The following is a 14956-nucleotide window of genomic DNA, read 5'->3' as shown; positions in this document are numbered from 1 at the left end:
CAGAGTTAATTGAGTTTACAGTTGAGTGAATTAAAGGTTAATTAATTGGCCTATTTGAGCAGAAAGCAGTTGATACAGGTGCAATCAGTTTAACTAGCTTTTTGATGGGGCCTAGTTGAGCAGCTGGAAGTTGATACAGGTGCAAATCAAGTTAATTAGCCCATTATGATGTCATAGTCCCCATACAAAGTCTATGGGGAAAAGCTTGTTTTTTATTAATATCTCAAAAAGTATAAAGTTTACAAAAGTGAAAAATACATTCCTCAAGTCTCCTTTTCAAGACCTACGTTACAAAGTTTGAACGAAGTTTCTACGTTAAACGGTTGAAGCTGAATTAGACGCAGACATTTGGTGGGAAGAAGAAGAAGAAGACTTCGGATAACAGAACAGGGCATTTTCATGCACTGTAATTAACTAACCACTTGTAACTCCTGAGTTAATCATGAGTTATAGTATTAGGAAGTGATTTATAAAATATGTATCCTCAGCCGTTTAAAAAAAAAAAAAAAAACATAGTCCAGTCCATACAACTTCATTTCAATTTCAAAAGAAATATTGGACTATTTTTTTTTTTTTTTTTTTTTTTTTAAACGGCGACGAAATTGTGAATTTCCAGAGCACACTTGGCAATCGACTCCTACATCAGAAAAGATGGCAACATTTCCGGAAAGGTACTGGCTTGATGAAATTCATTCTGGACTCTCTATCCGACCACATAAAGACCTCGGCTTGGCTTTAGGGACCCTCTACTCACTACCACGTAAGTGCAATGTTGTTGTGTAGAAGAGGTATAAAAATAGCGTTTTGTAGCGGCGAAATAATATGCCCTTCTCACTTCCACGCTAACGAGCTTTGACTAAAAACGGTAACATCGAACTTTCTCAACACATCCGAATGACATGATTTGGATGTCAACTCAACGTATGTACTACCAATCATCCGTAAATCGATCTAAAGTGCATTTTACTTCGGATAATTCCTTTAAATTGGAGCGAGCATGGAGTGATTTCACTGGAGCAGGATGATTTTTAAGTGGAGCAGGGAGCAAAATTGAGCGGCCGAGTAGCCTAAACAGCCACCTGGGGGATATTCCATCAACCTCGCTAATGAAGGCGGCGCTTAACAGAAATAGCCTGGCTTGAACTAGCGTAGACTTTCACTTGGGGCTGAAGCCGTTCCGTTAACTTAAGTTAGCGGCCTCGTTTATTCAAGCGAGGTTTAGTTCAGCTTCATCTCTGCTCGTGCACGAGGTAGAACAGTAGACCAAAACAGTAGATTGACGAAAAGACGATATATGTCGTAAAATTAAGACAATACTAGACGATTTCTGTAGGCAAGCGCCATCTACGGGATTTTCATCGAAAGTCATCAAATTTAACATCGAGAGAAAAAAATAGATTGCCTACAGAAATTGGAGAATAATGAAAGCATACATTTAAAATAGCAATGCTAATGGTTTGAAATCAATTGCAAATTTGATTGGCTTCACTCTTGAACACACAGACTATACAGTATGCTGTCTAGGTCTAGGTGGTCATAAAATAAATTAGTATCAACATAATAGCCTATCGTCTCCCATAAGTCCCAAAGTGTTTGAAATAAAAATTATCTGAAATGCAATGGCTTTCAATTCAATTTATGCCTAGTATTTAATCTGTGTAGCACACAGTTGATTTGACATTCATGAACAATCTAGCTGCCTAGGCTACAGAATAATTATCGTTTGGCTTGCATCAGATAGCCTATAACAGCCATCACCAAATGGCGGACCGCGGTCCGAGTCCGGACCGTGACGTGATCCTATCCGGACCCAGACCATAATAGCCTAATTTAGATTTTCACGTATAGTAAGATTTCAAAGCTGCGCTAAATGTTTCGTTGGTTAGGATAACAGCATTTACTTCAGGAACAATCATTTCGGTTGTCGAGCGACGAGTACGAACGAACAGGTATAATAAGGGATCAGATTCAAAAAATAATTCTGTGGAAATGCATGGATTCCAGTTGCTGCTACTGGAAGCTGAGGGTGAGCTATGAGACATACGTTCACACTCAGTATCATGTTTCAACACACTTTAGGTCAATATCACACCGGAATTCTCCTGGATGGCTGTTTCCTTCTGGACAACGAGGATTTTGCCTTTGTGAAGGAAAAACGTTCAGGCGGCTCTTTGGTTTGTGATGTGATACAACATAATGATAGAGTTTCTTTGATGACCCCTGTGATTCCAGACTCAACATCGTTCGGGTTAGAGACCTCAGCAGAGCAAAGCGCCAACTGATCACGAGGCACAAGTTACACCGTAAAGTTGTCTGCCTGTCACCCCGCCGTGAGGCAACCAACTCAGGGTATATTCGATTTCCTATGCTACATGGAGTAGAACAAAGTTGAACTGTTACTTGTTCTTCAATAGTTTGTTTGATGACAAATAGCTAAAGATGAAAATTGTCATTTCAACAAAGGAGTAGGATTTCAGATCATCTGAAATCATTGAATGGAAAGCTGCCAAGGGAGTTTGCTGGCCAGCACTGCTGCCACTCTGCCTCCACCGCACTGCTGCCACCTGTGGATAAGGAGGAGTGCGAGTTATACAGCAAAATTAGTTATTAGTTGTTAGTGGCAGCACTAGTATAAAACCTCTAAAATCTCTAAAAACAATCACAAATAGGGCAGTTCATCACAGTTCAACAATTGTGGTTTGGAACTAGGCCTACTGCAACTGGATTGATAAAGTAATGTAGTTGCAAACATCTCACCAGGCTGCCAGAAACATAAATGTCTCTGTTTCATAGCAGAGTTATTGCTAATCACACCATTTAACATGACGTTGAGCAACTAGAATTTTAAAAAAAAATGTGACACCCCCAAGTTTTTTTTTTTTTCGGAGGGCGGATGGGTAGGTGGGTGGGTGGACTAGGGGGTGGCTCAAGGACTAGACCTATTCATGGAAGAGGCATGCGTGTTGGAAGTACTTTTCAGCTAAAGAGACACTGAAAACATGTTTTCATGTATACCATTAACATTGCATAACAAATAACAAAGTAAAACATTAATTTGTAGAGTACCAAAACCAGACGTCTTTTGAGTGTAATCAGATTATGGCAATCATTTTTATAATTGTTTACAACTTTAACTCTATGTCCTCACTTGAACCAGAGACTTTCTAATGAGGAGACACAGCACTCAAAAAATCCTTGAAATGCATGGAGTTAGTTGTCTACACATTTCCCACCCCTTCCTCGCCAAAACGTTGACATGTGTATACAATTGAGCCAATCGTGTGGTGTGATGTGACTACATTGAGCCAATTATGTGCTGTGTTGTGCAGACATCGTGCCAATCATGTGTTGTGATCTCGCCGCTGGAGCACGGTTGGTGTCGTGAAGCCTTGCGTGTGCGCATTTCTGCCGAATAGGATGCCCGATGAGTACCCAAAAAGCGTTGCATTATGGCCGCTGAGTGAAGGGACTTTCCTAAAAGGACTTTGCTTGAACCCATTTGCAAGGATGGACGACGCTGAATATAGAACGTGCTGGCAGCGACAGATAACATGTAAACACGCCATAGCAGTGACGGGACGCACACGCCATACAATCGGCCTGACATTTTTGGTAAACTTAAATAAACTACAACAATTCCAACACCCACAAGTTAAAGCAACAAGAACTTTTCCTCTGTCGCACGCACTATTTGTTTATCCAGCACCGGCTTTGCAAATAACAATGTCCACAGACAAGGTAGAATATGTTGCATGATTTTATGAAAGTACGATGTATCAGATGCGAGTCAAATTTGTAGTTTCTTATGTCTCATTCCATCGAACTACAGATCCGCTACTCGATCCGGCAAACTTACATAGTGCGGTTATAGCCGATAGAGGGCCGCGAAGCAAATGCAGAAAGTGCTGTTCACCCAGTTACGAGTTGATGAACCACTGAAACGATTTTGGAAACATTATTTTAAGGTACAAAAAACTCTTTGGTGTTGCTTTAAGGATGTCTTCAGAGAGTTACACTTGATAAGCATGATAGGTCTACTTTCGGCGCATCAACAATTGAAATGGAGGGGCAGCGTGACTTATTTCGGGAAAGGCTACAATCTTTGATAGGTGTAATCTCAAAAGAAAGTTCACTTTCTCTATCACCGAACTCTTGAATACAGTGACGGTACAAACCAATATCTGTAATGCAGTGGGTAAATTAACGTTACGTTAGCAGTAGATTTTACGTTTTATGCAAAAAATATATGGTTTATGTAACAAACCCTTCAAATTTGAGAGAGACTGAACAAAAATATGAGTTTATTGTATAGTTTTTGATGGGGAATTCAGAGGAACCCATGTAAAAAAAAAAAAAAAAACGAAAAACTGATGCATTTAGTCCAAATTAACTGTGCTAAAAAAGTAAAGTGAATGGGTGTACATCTCCTTCCATGCAATCCCCGCCCCTTCCATGCAATCCCCGCCCCACCCCCACCTTTTTCCCACGCTTAACGGTAGTGCTATATGTAGATAAATTACAATACTTACAGTATTTGAAGTAGCTGCACAACCATGCTAAATAGTATAGTTTTGGCACACAGTACACAAAGACACTTCTGCCATCATATCGGAATGTAAACTATACTCGTAAACATGCTAATTACCAACCATTTCGTTCAAAAATTCTAAAACAACAATGTTTTTTAATACTTCAAAATAACATTGTGTGTGTGTGTGTGTGTGTGTCTTTACCTGGTGAGTGAACTCTCTTGCGAGCTTGGACGTGGCACACATTTGGAATATTCCAGAATGCACTCCTCACAACACACCAATTCCATATCATTTTGACGCCTTTTTTCTTGATATCAAATCAACGTTGATTTAACATCAATCATATTGACCCAAGTTTTATAGACCAGTGACTACATGTTAGATTGATCCCTTGTTGGACCTCTTTACAACAACAAGCAAGCCATAGCTTGTAATGCTAAAATAGTATGAAATTATAGATGTTCAACATGGTGGTCAAAACCTTGACTAATTCTTGACATCAAATTGACATCACGGTGCCCGCTGGGTACTCAGCCAGTGAAATCTGTGAATTCTGATAAAGTCGAGTCAGTGAGTAAAGTAGCCTACTATGGAGAAGAGACGGATAGCCTGAAACGAGCGAGGAGAGGAGACGGGACGAGAAACAATCAGGGGCCGGTTCCCCAAAACGTTCTTGTCGGTAAGTAGTTCTTAACCTATTCCTTAACCTTTCTCTTAACGTTATGGCACGATTCCCGACACGTTCGTACGCTAAGTATATCATCTGTAAGTCACACTTTCGTAAGGTTGGTCTGGACCATTCGTAAGCTCTCTCTTAGCGTTGTTTGAGCTCTCAAGGCGCTATAGTCGCCGCCACTGTGCAGCAGTCTTTAGAATTCAGCGCAGCGCAGTAGCCTACAAGTCACTATGGTACAGTATGTTGATTATGTTGTTGCTCAACGATGATTTTATGTTATGGACATTTTAAGACTAATAATAAAATATGTTCGCAATGGTTGCAGGCCTATTTATGAAGTTTACTTTATTTGGTATCAGAACTAATATGGTGATAAGCCAAGGCTATTTCGTAATGTCATTAAAGCGTTCAAATTGGCAATCACTTTTCATAATTAAAAGCTGGCAAAGAATTTGCCTCTAAATGGCTAAGATCTATAAATAGGTAAGCATGGTGGTGTCCAGTAAGCAACCAACTAGGCCTATGGCAGCGATCCAACGTGTCCTTGTATTGAATCAAAAACGGCGCCGGCCGCGGAGCCGTGTAGTCCATGTCGCTCCATAGCTCTTTTTTGTTGCTGTTGCACAAGTTACTTAGCCTAGAAATCTAGACGCACCCTAGCAGCGGCAAATTAATTTGCTCTGGATGGCCCGCCAGGCAAATTAATTATAGGATGGCCCGCCAGGCTATAAGTTACTCCGAAAGCTGGAAAACAGTGTCACCTTCTGCAAGCTCACCTAGTCCAGCAAAATTTCAAGTTCCTCTGACGAGAAGCTTGTTGCCTTTTTTTACGTTGCTCTCTAACTCTCTCTCTGTTCATTATAGATAGGTTGCTTTTTATTGACAACATTAACCAATGGCAATCAATACCGCATTAAACAGAAGTAACTGCAGCTGCTTGCCAATCAATTCTAATTGTAAGGTACCTTACCATTAATATAAGTTTATTACATAATTTTTAGAAGTCGTTAAACCATCAAGAAGCGGCACAAGTGGCACAACGGGATAAGGAGGGTGGATGATTAGCGAGGGATACCCGTCACAACATATCGTGTGAACATATTACTGCCAATTTGATAATTACAGTGCATGAAAATGCACTGTTCTGTTATCCGAAGTCTTCTTCTTCCTAGGCAACAACTTCTTATTATTATTATTCCGCTTACCACTTTTTCCGTACGCTATTTCTCTTGAACAGTTTAACTTAGAAACTTCATTCAAACTTTGTAACGTAGGTATTCAAACGGGCGAAGTTGCTATGTCTTTTCAACTTTGAAACTTTTATACTTTTTAAACTATTAAAGAAAAACTTTTGAAAAATCCCCATAGACTTAACATTGCCGATTGTGACATCATAATACGGCCGTTAAGCAATTAGAATCTTATGGCAGGTGTTCAGGCCACCTGGATCAACTGCCAGTCTCAGGCTTTAAGCATACAAACTGGCCCTATTAAGACTACACATCCTGTTCAACTGCTTCCTCTGCCAAAAACTGTTTCAAAATAAAAGTCCTCACTACAACATTTCACTGTTAAACAATTTAACCCTTTAAACTACTGAACTTTTTAACTGTTCAGCCATTGTAACTGTTACTTGTCATCAACTATGACTCCTACCCACTGTAGCTAGTTAGCATGTTAGCATTGCTAGCATTTTTAGCAAAACTGCTAAAAATGATTAGCTAAGTAACATGGTTAGCATAGTTAACATTGTTAGCATGCTAGTTAGCATTTTTAGCAAAACTGCTAAAAATGATTAGCTAAGTTAGCTAAGTAACATGGTTAGCATAGTTAGCATGTTAGTTAACATAGTTAGCATAACTATTAAAAATGATTAGCTAGATTAGCTAAACCATATGGTTAGCATAGTTAGCATGCTAGTTAGCATAACTACTAAAATGATTAGCTAGGTTAGCTACAGTGGGCAGTGCTTCGACTTGGCCAGCTTCACTCGCGGTCCGCGCGTGGGATCACGCGGTATCACGCGACTTTAATTTGTATTTTTCCAGTGAGACGCTGCAACAACCCAAACAACCGGTAGATGGCTCAAGTGAGCAGGGTGTCTCGTAAAAAGAAATGGAGCCTGGAAAACCCTACACAGACTTCACTACAGACTTTAGCAGACTGGTTTAGAAATAATGTAATAGCCAGAAATATGCCTGCCCTGCCCTAATAAAGAAATATTTGGTTAACTGCGAGTGAATCCCGTTTGCAGCCGTAGAGACGCAGGACAAATTAAACATTCTGGTTTTCTCCGAGTGCAACGATGATAGACAGACATCATTTGGACAAAATATAGAGTATTAACCTCCGTTGCTCAGCCAAATGCCTTCCTGTTACGTCCTGTTACTACGGAGTTACAGGCGATAAACGATTTTTGATGGTCACAAGTTTACTTCATTAGGGACTGTTCGTTATTTATTTAAGGGGCTACCGGAGGAGTTTTGGGAGCATTAGTCCAAAAAGACGTGACCCTCCCTCGCCAGCAATACATTTTTCTATGACCCTCCAAAGTGATTATGAAAAAATCACTGTCAACTTTTTCCGGGTTTATCGCCTACTGTATTTTAACGTTTTCACATATTTGGCCATAAGCCGTTTATCATAGGCTATCACGAAACCAAACTACAAAGTCGAACACTTTAACAGGGGGAATTGATTGGGCATGAATCATGCTGAACGCTATTTCGCTACCTTAGAATAATAAGGTTCTATCTGCGTTTTGAGTAGGTACAACGGGGACGATTGAAAAGGGGACGAATGAAACATTCCGGTTTTCTCCGAGTGCAACGATGATAGACAGTTTGGACAAAACATGGAGCATATTAACCTCCGTTGCTCAGCAAAATGCCTTCCTGTTACGTCCTGGTATCACGGAGTTACAAGCGATAAACGATTTTTGATGGTCACAAGTTTACTTCATTAGCAGTTTATTTTTTTGGATTATTAAAGAGTGTTTTTCATTTAAAGGTTTGACTTCGTGCTTATTCAGTAGAGCATTTAGTGCTCTCCCCAATCCCAGACGTTCACATTGCATGTTTGTTTGTAATGGATGCAACCGCGAGATAGGCTATGCGTTTGACAATGAGTTGTTAACAGAACCATATAGCCCAGCAGCAATCTAGGGACTGATCGTTATTTATTGAAGGGGCCACCGGAGGAATTTTGAGTGCTTCAGTTGGAAGTTGCATGACCCTCTCTTGCCTGCTAGAAATTGTTCAATGACCCTCCGACAGAATTGTTAAAAAAGACATGACAATCCCCTGCCAATTGTCTTCTGCCCGTGCCACAGCCACACACTTTGTGATAACGTTCTTAAATCAATCTTTCCCGTGAGCTTGCATGCTACCAGTACTTCCTTTTCAAATGTGTTGCGAATGTTTGCACAATTTCACAAATAATCATATGTGATTAATAGTATGACAAAAAAGTGTTTTTCCCCATGCATTTATTCTAGGTTACTGTCAGTGACTGCCGTGAGAGAAGCGGGGTCTGTGTTGTGTTGTGTTGCGTTGCGTTAATTTATTTTCATTGGGCATACCGTGCCGTGCCGTCCACAGCTCTTCAGTTCTGACAAAGCCAAAATTACTCCTTCTGAAACAATGAGTGCAGGAAGCGCGTTTGTATGGTTATATTGCTTGACGGGGGGTCCCAAGCAGTCCCAAGGCTACTTTGAGAACATTTCAATTCACCCGACACTAATATTCAAAATGTTGAAAACTATTTCGGCATAGCCTATAAAGCAGTTTAATTAAATGGAATGTTAGTTGTAAACAAACGAGCTACTTGGTGAGGCTTGGCCTCACAGATGCGCTCGTGCCTTAGATGGCAGGAAAAATCTTCACGATAGGCCTATTAACTAACCACCCGATTCACGTTGGCTGGGGGGAAGGGGGGCCATCAGACATTTGTGCCCAGTTATCCGGCCCTTCCCCCAAAAAATCACACCTTCCCACCTCTGACAGCTTAAAAGAAGTCAAGAGGACTCCTTACTCACAGACCTATTCACAAACCTGCGGTTTTGAAATCCTATGCAGGTACAGGAGCTTCCAATCGCGAGGAAGCAATTTTGCATTGTAGGCATAACTAACATGCAATAACGCCGCCAACAACAACCAAAACTAGGCTAATCATTGTCAACATGTAAATTAAATGTAACATTAGTGTGAATCAAATTAAAATGTTCTCTTTTACAAACGTAGTAACAGAATAATTTAATAATGTTACAAAGATACTACATCAATCCGTATGTTTCATTGGGCTACTAGGCTATTTGTTTTGCCTTGATTCATTTAGGCTAGGCCTTTTTATTCAGGGGCCGTATTCACAAAGAATTTTAAGGCTAAAAGTAGCTCCTAACTGGCGAATTTAGGAGCAACTCCTAAAAATAATGGGCGTGTCACTCCTAACTTTAGGACTCCTAATTTTTTCACAAAAAGTAATTCACGAAGCATTTTAGACCTAAAAGTAGCACCTAAGTCTGGGACAGCTTAAGTCGAGAGGACTCCTAACTCACTAAGACCTATTCATAAACAGCTTTTTTGTGGCATTTTACGTTGCGATGTTTTGAAATAGCCTATGCGGAACAGGAGCTTCCAATCGCAAGGGAACAATTTTGCATTCATAAAAGGGATGCAATAACGCCACCAACAACAACCAAAACTACTCATTGTTAACATGTAAATGAAATGTAAAGTTTCATTGTGAATCAAATTAAAATGTTCTCCTCTTTGCAAACGTAGCCTAGGGATATGGTGACAGATTAATTTAATAATGTTGCAAAGGTAGGCTACTGCATCAATCCATAGGCCTATGTTTCATTAGGCTACTAAGCTATTTGTTTTGCCTTACTCTTTATTCATTTAGGCTAGGCCTTTTTATTCAGTTATTAATCATCTTCCGTCCTTCGCACTACTTGTGTAGCGCACGCATTCTCCGACCTGTCACCTGTCAGTCATCATCGGAAGAGAGGTGTTTGGAATTCCCGCGTTACAATCGTCAGCCAATCAAGGTGGTCACTTCAGTCAAGCTCGTGCATGAGTAATGACGTCATCCATAGCCACGAAGACTCACTCCTAGTTTAGGAGTTGTCTGAAAGGCTTTGTGAATAACTTTTAAGAGAAAACTCCAATCTAAAATCTTTAAGTGCGATTTAGGAGTAGCCTACTCCTAGTAGTAAGATAAAAGCCTTTGTGAATAGCCTAAGGCCCCAGTTATTCATCATCTTCCGTCCTTGTGTAGCGCACGCATTCTGAGACCTGTCACTCATCATCGTAAGGGAGGTGTTTGGAATCATGCCCGCGTTACAATCATCAGCCAATCAAGGTGGTCACGCTTGCCCATTTACCCAAATTAATGGTCGAATATTACTAATGATCATTGTTATTTAAGAACATGCAGTGTGCGTAGGGTACCAAAACATCTTGCTCGTAAAAAAGCATCATAACGCACATTCTGGCGGGTCTGTTATTTACTGTAGGCTGCGCAAACCACATGCCTTTATTTTGGGCAAGCCTGCATTCATTCATTCATTCAACCTTTATTTCTTCTCGGAGGGTCATTGAGGGAAGCCCTCATTTTCAATGAAGCCGAAATTTCAGAAGCGAAGCAAAGCGCTCCACAAACAAGACAACATTCGAGGCCTTCTGTTGAAGAATTTTATATAAAGCCTGCGCTGACAGTAATCCTCCTGCCCCTGATAGGCCTACCACAGCTGTGGATAGTGTGGAGTGTTCAAGTAATAACACAATCCAATGTGTGTCTCAATTGTCCCCCGCTGACCACCTCACACATTTCTCTAGATTTTGCAACGAACTTACATGACACAATGCCATAAAATATGCCAGTTTTAGGACACAGAATAATGTTTGTAATGATACCAGGTAGGCCAGGTATTGTCGAAGGTGCATGGTGAAGTGAAATTCTTACTTTGGAAAACAAACATTTGCCGATATCATCGCCGATCATCAGAATATTGCAACAGATTCTGTGTTCTGGACTGTAGGTAACTTGTTAAGCCAGTGGTTCTCAAACTTTTATTTCATTCCCCACTTTGATCAAGGGGCATGACTGATGATAGTGGAGATAACGTGTTATCCTGAGGCTTTTGCAAGTCAGCATCTTCGACGGTAGTCTATTAAAAATATAAGTTTTCGATGTCCCAAACGGAGAGCCATACTTTATTGTTTTTAACGATCTCCATGCTACTCACAAAAATGTAGGCATGGGGACATGATGAAGTAGGTTATCCAACTGTCGTGTGTTAAATTATTGTGATTACGAGCCAGTGGTTTTCAAACATTATGCGTGACTCGGACATCTAACTAAATGCAACAGGCTCATATCGTCCTCACATTCGCAAAATGAGGACCAGTGTTTTGTCAAATTGCAAATAGCTATTCGTTTTAACTATTTTTTTACAAAAAGCACTTCATACTATCTTAATTTTGGAATATGGGGAGGGAAGTGGCGCGTCTGCAGTCAGCCAAATATGAATGTAATTCTGCGGCATAAAGCAGATGTAATTGTTTATTGTACAGAAAAATAAAAATGGCATGTCAAGCAGTCAATTGACTACATTGCAGTCAAGAAGTAGGGCAAATTAATTTACGAAACCAAAACGTGGGTCATAGTTGTCTAAGCCTCTATTGCGTAGCCTGTTAAAAACGTCGCCAGATAGTATTAAATCGGCAACAACATTGTTTTCTGCAGAAGCCTACCCAAGGCTACAGATTAATTCTGAACAGTTATTTCTCTACTGGCTCAATTATCACACCACTGTTTTGATTTGCGTAGTTGCGTTAACCCCAACACTGACAATAATGTAGACAGCAAATTTCGATTTCGATTTTCGTGTAGTCAAGCCTTAAGCCATACCCAAGTAGCCTAAATCGAGGTAATGTTTAATTATGCATGATTTATTTTGTTATTGAATTCGTAGGCTGGGATTACTCTCGGCAACAATTATGTAAGGGACGGCAGGCAGAGCGATGTACAGTGGCAGAGCGACGCACAGTGGCTGAAAGTGGTACTAAAGCTTCACGCAGCTTCACGCCGCGTAATGCGCGAATGAAGTGGTCATTTGAAAGCGATGCCCACTGTAAGTCACATGGTTAATATAGTTAGCATGTTAGCATGCTAGCTAGCACAGTTAGCATAACTACTAAAATGATAAGCTAGGTTAGCTAAGTCACATGGTTAACATAGTTAGCATGTTAACATTGCTAGCATAGTTAGCATGTTTAGCTGCTAGCAAACATTAGAGCCATTCCAACTTTCAGTTATCGTCAAATATCTACTTATACACAGCCATTAAACTATTTGAATATCAACATTCATTAAACTGCTAGAAAATGTTAGCTAAGTTAGCTAAGTAGCATGGTTAGCATGTCAGCATAGTTAAAAATCTTAGCATAACTGCTAGCAAACTATAGAGCCATTCCAACTTTCAATTATCGTCAAATATCTACCTATAAACAGCCATTAAACTATTTGAATATCAACATTCATTAAATTTCATTAAACTTCCAGTCTGTCAACAACTTTTAAACTATTTACCTTCAACTTCTACGGTCTACTTTTAAACTATCTATTAACCTAGCTGTCTATCAACAACTTTTAAACTATCTACTGGCTATCAACAACTTTTAAACTATCTACATTCAGCTTTTAAACAGTCTACTTTTAAACTATCAACTTTTATTAAGCTATGCAGCCACCATGTCTATCCTAGCATCACCGTAGTAACCATCTCTGTATTATCTATTTTAACTATACATGATATTTTACATCACAACTTTAGCATTTTCATGCACTGGTAATTCCTTGGAATTGCATTTCTAGTTATTATTATTATTATTCCCACCAAATTTCTGCGTCTAATTCAGCTTCAACCGTTTAACGTAGAAACTTGAAAAGGAGACTTGAGGAATGTATTTTTCACTTTTGTAAACTTTATACTTTTTGAGATATTAATAGAAAACAAGCTTATTTTTCCCCATAGACTTTGTATGGGGACTATGACATCATAATGGGCTAATTAACTTGATTTGCACCTGTATCAACTTCCAGCTGCTCAACTAGGTCCCATCAAAAAGCTAGTTAAACTGATTGCACCTGTATCAACTGCTTTCTGCTCAATTAGGCCAACTCTCTCTGTGTATCTCCATTCTACAAGGATATAAGGCACATTCCATCCAACTTTCTTCCATCCAACTTCAAACCATTCACTCATCTACCCATTAAACTATCCCATCAACATCCATTCAACTTTCTGTCTATCAACATCCATTACACTATCTATATCATATGTAAGGATATATGGATAATTGTGGTCATTTTTGCATGGTGTGAAATGGAATTTTTAGATATTGATTGCTGTGCGTTTTACTTTTTTATTTCATCTTGTGGTGTGCATTGATTGTTTGGTGTCTGCTGCTCTCGTTTGCTCTCTTTCCTTCCCCTCCGTTTATTGGTGTGGATAGTACGCTTGGAGTTCCTGCTTTAATCTGCGCCTGTGGTTCGCTGGATTGCTGAGCTGCGCTGATCTACACTACGACTCCAGTTCCTGACGTTACGTTTGGGGCTAATCGTTGCCAGTCATCCCCGTGGGTTTCCTACGGCGTGGAGGCCCAGTGTCTATAATCGACCAAGCTGCACCGGCGCGGTGACTGTGGGCTACGTTCAACCGGACTGGGAGTCAGATACGTCTGCTCCCAGTTTGATGGTGAGTGCCGCATTTGTTCAAGTTCAAGATCTAACCCTCACTGCATGAGTCAACGATTATTGCAACACGTCAATTGAGAATTATAGACTGCCGCCGTAAATATATTATAGCCTATGTGGGTAGTGTGGGGAATTATAGTGTGTTTAAATGCTTGATCGCTCTGTTTTGTGTTTGCTGTGATATTTTGCTGTGGAGATACTGGCGGCTTCTCTTTTGTTGTGTGAGCGCGCGTGTGATTTATAGGTGTGCCTTGGAGACTCAGTTGTGAACTGGACTGATTAAGAGGGGATTCCCCCATACGGACTGTTTGGACTTGGTGTAGCGCTGTAGCGTCAGCTGTGTGCGTGCCTGTATTGGATGGAACGTGGACTGGTTTATTCAGATTGCCCCATACATGAATGAGTGCATGAATGTTGTACACTTTTAACTGAAAGCTTGTAATAAATATATATTTTTATACGGATTTGCTGTTGTGGTAGTTCTGCTCCGTTGCTCCCACCAAATTAAAAGAACCTGCAGTTCATTGCAGCTCTTTAACTGGGTGGGTAGTCGGGTAAACAAGTGCCTTACATCTACATTTAACTTTTAAACTATATACTCTGTCTCAGGCTTTAAGCATACAATATGGCTCTCTTAAAGGGACACCAGGCAAGCCTGATGCTTTTTCTCTACGAAACTCCCCCTCGCTCGGACTGAAGATCTTTTCCTTTTCTTTGCATCTTCCGTCAAGGGTTTTCGCTGCTTCTTCGCCGGCTCTGCCATTATACACACGTTTGCAACAATCACTAGCGTTTCGTTAGCCTCCCTCTGTGCTGTGGATGCAGGATGGAAACTGAAACTGCTTCGGTCGCCGGGTACGATACACTGAACTTGCAAGCGGGATATTCTTCCTACAGGCAGTAGGGGCGGGCGAGAGTCTTCATTCGCCCTGTAATGAGTCATTTAACCATATAACGACTTACGAAGATAAGTAATTAACACGAA

General features: G+C 40.3%; 1 protein-coding gene and 1 long non-coding RNA gene across 3 annotated transcripts in view; one reads left to right on the top strand and one right to left on the bottom strand.

Moving 5' to 3' along the window:
• Positions 1-14956, bottom strand: part of LOC121711568 — a 313646-nt gene that overhangs the window by 286663 nt on the left and 12027 nt on the right. The gene's annotated exons all lie outside the window — the stretch shown is intronic.
• Positions 705-14435, top strand: LOC121711579. 2 transcript variants are annotated; one of them, XR_006032377.1, is made up of 2 exons: positions 705-760; positions 13731-14435. It is a non-coding gene; the product is annotated as an uncharacterized LOC121711579 (long non-coding RNA). The 2 variants fall into 2 exon arrangements; XR_006032376.1 differs by lacking the exon at positions 705-760 and adding an exon at positions 13471-13556.

Source organism: Alosa sapidissima, chromosome 6 (assembly GCF_018492685.1).
Source record: "Alosa sapidissima isolate fAloSap1 chromosome 6, fAloSap1.pri, whole genome shotgun sequence".
In the NCBI taxonomy this organism is placed as follows: domain Eukaryota; kingdom Metazoa; phylum Chordata; class Actinopteri; order Clupeiformes; family Clupeidae; genus Alosa; species Alosa sapidissima.
The sequence above is the reverse complement of the archived record's forward strand: the minus strand, read 5'-3'. Positions and strand labels throughout refer to the sequence as shown.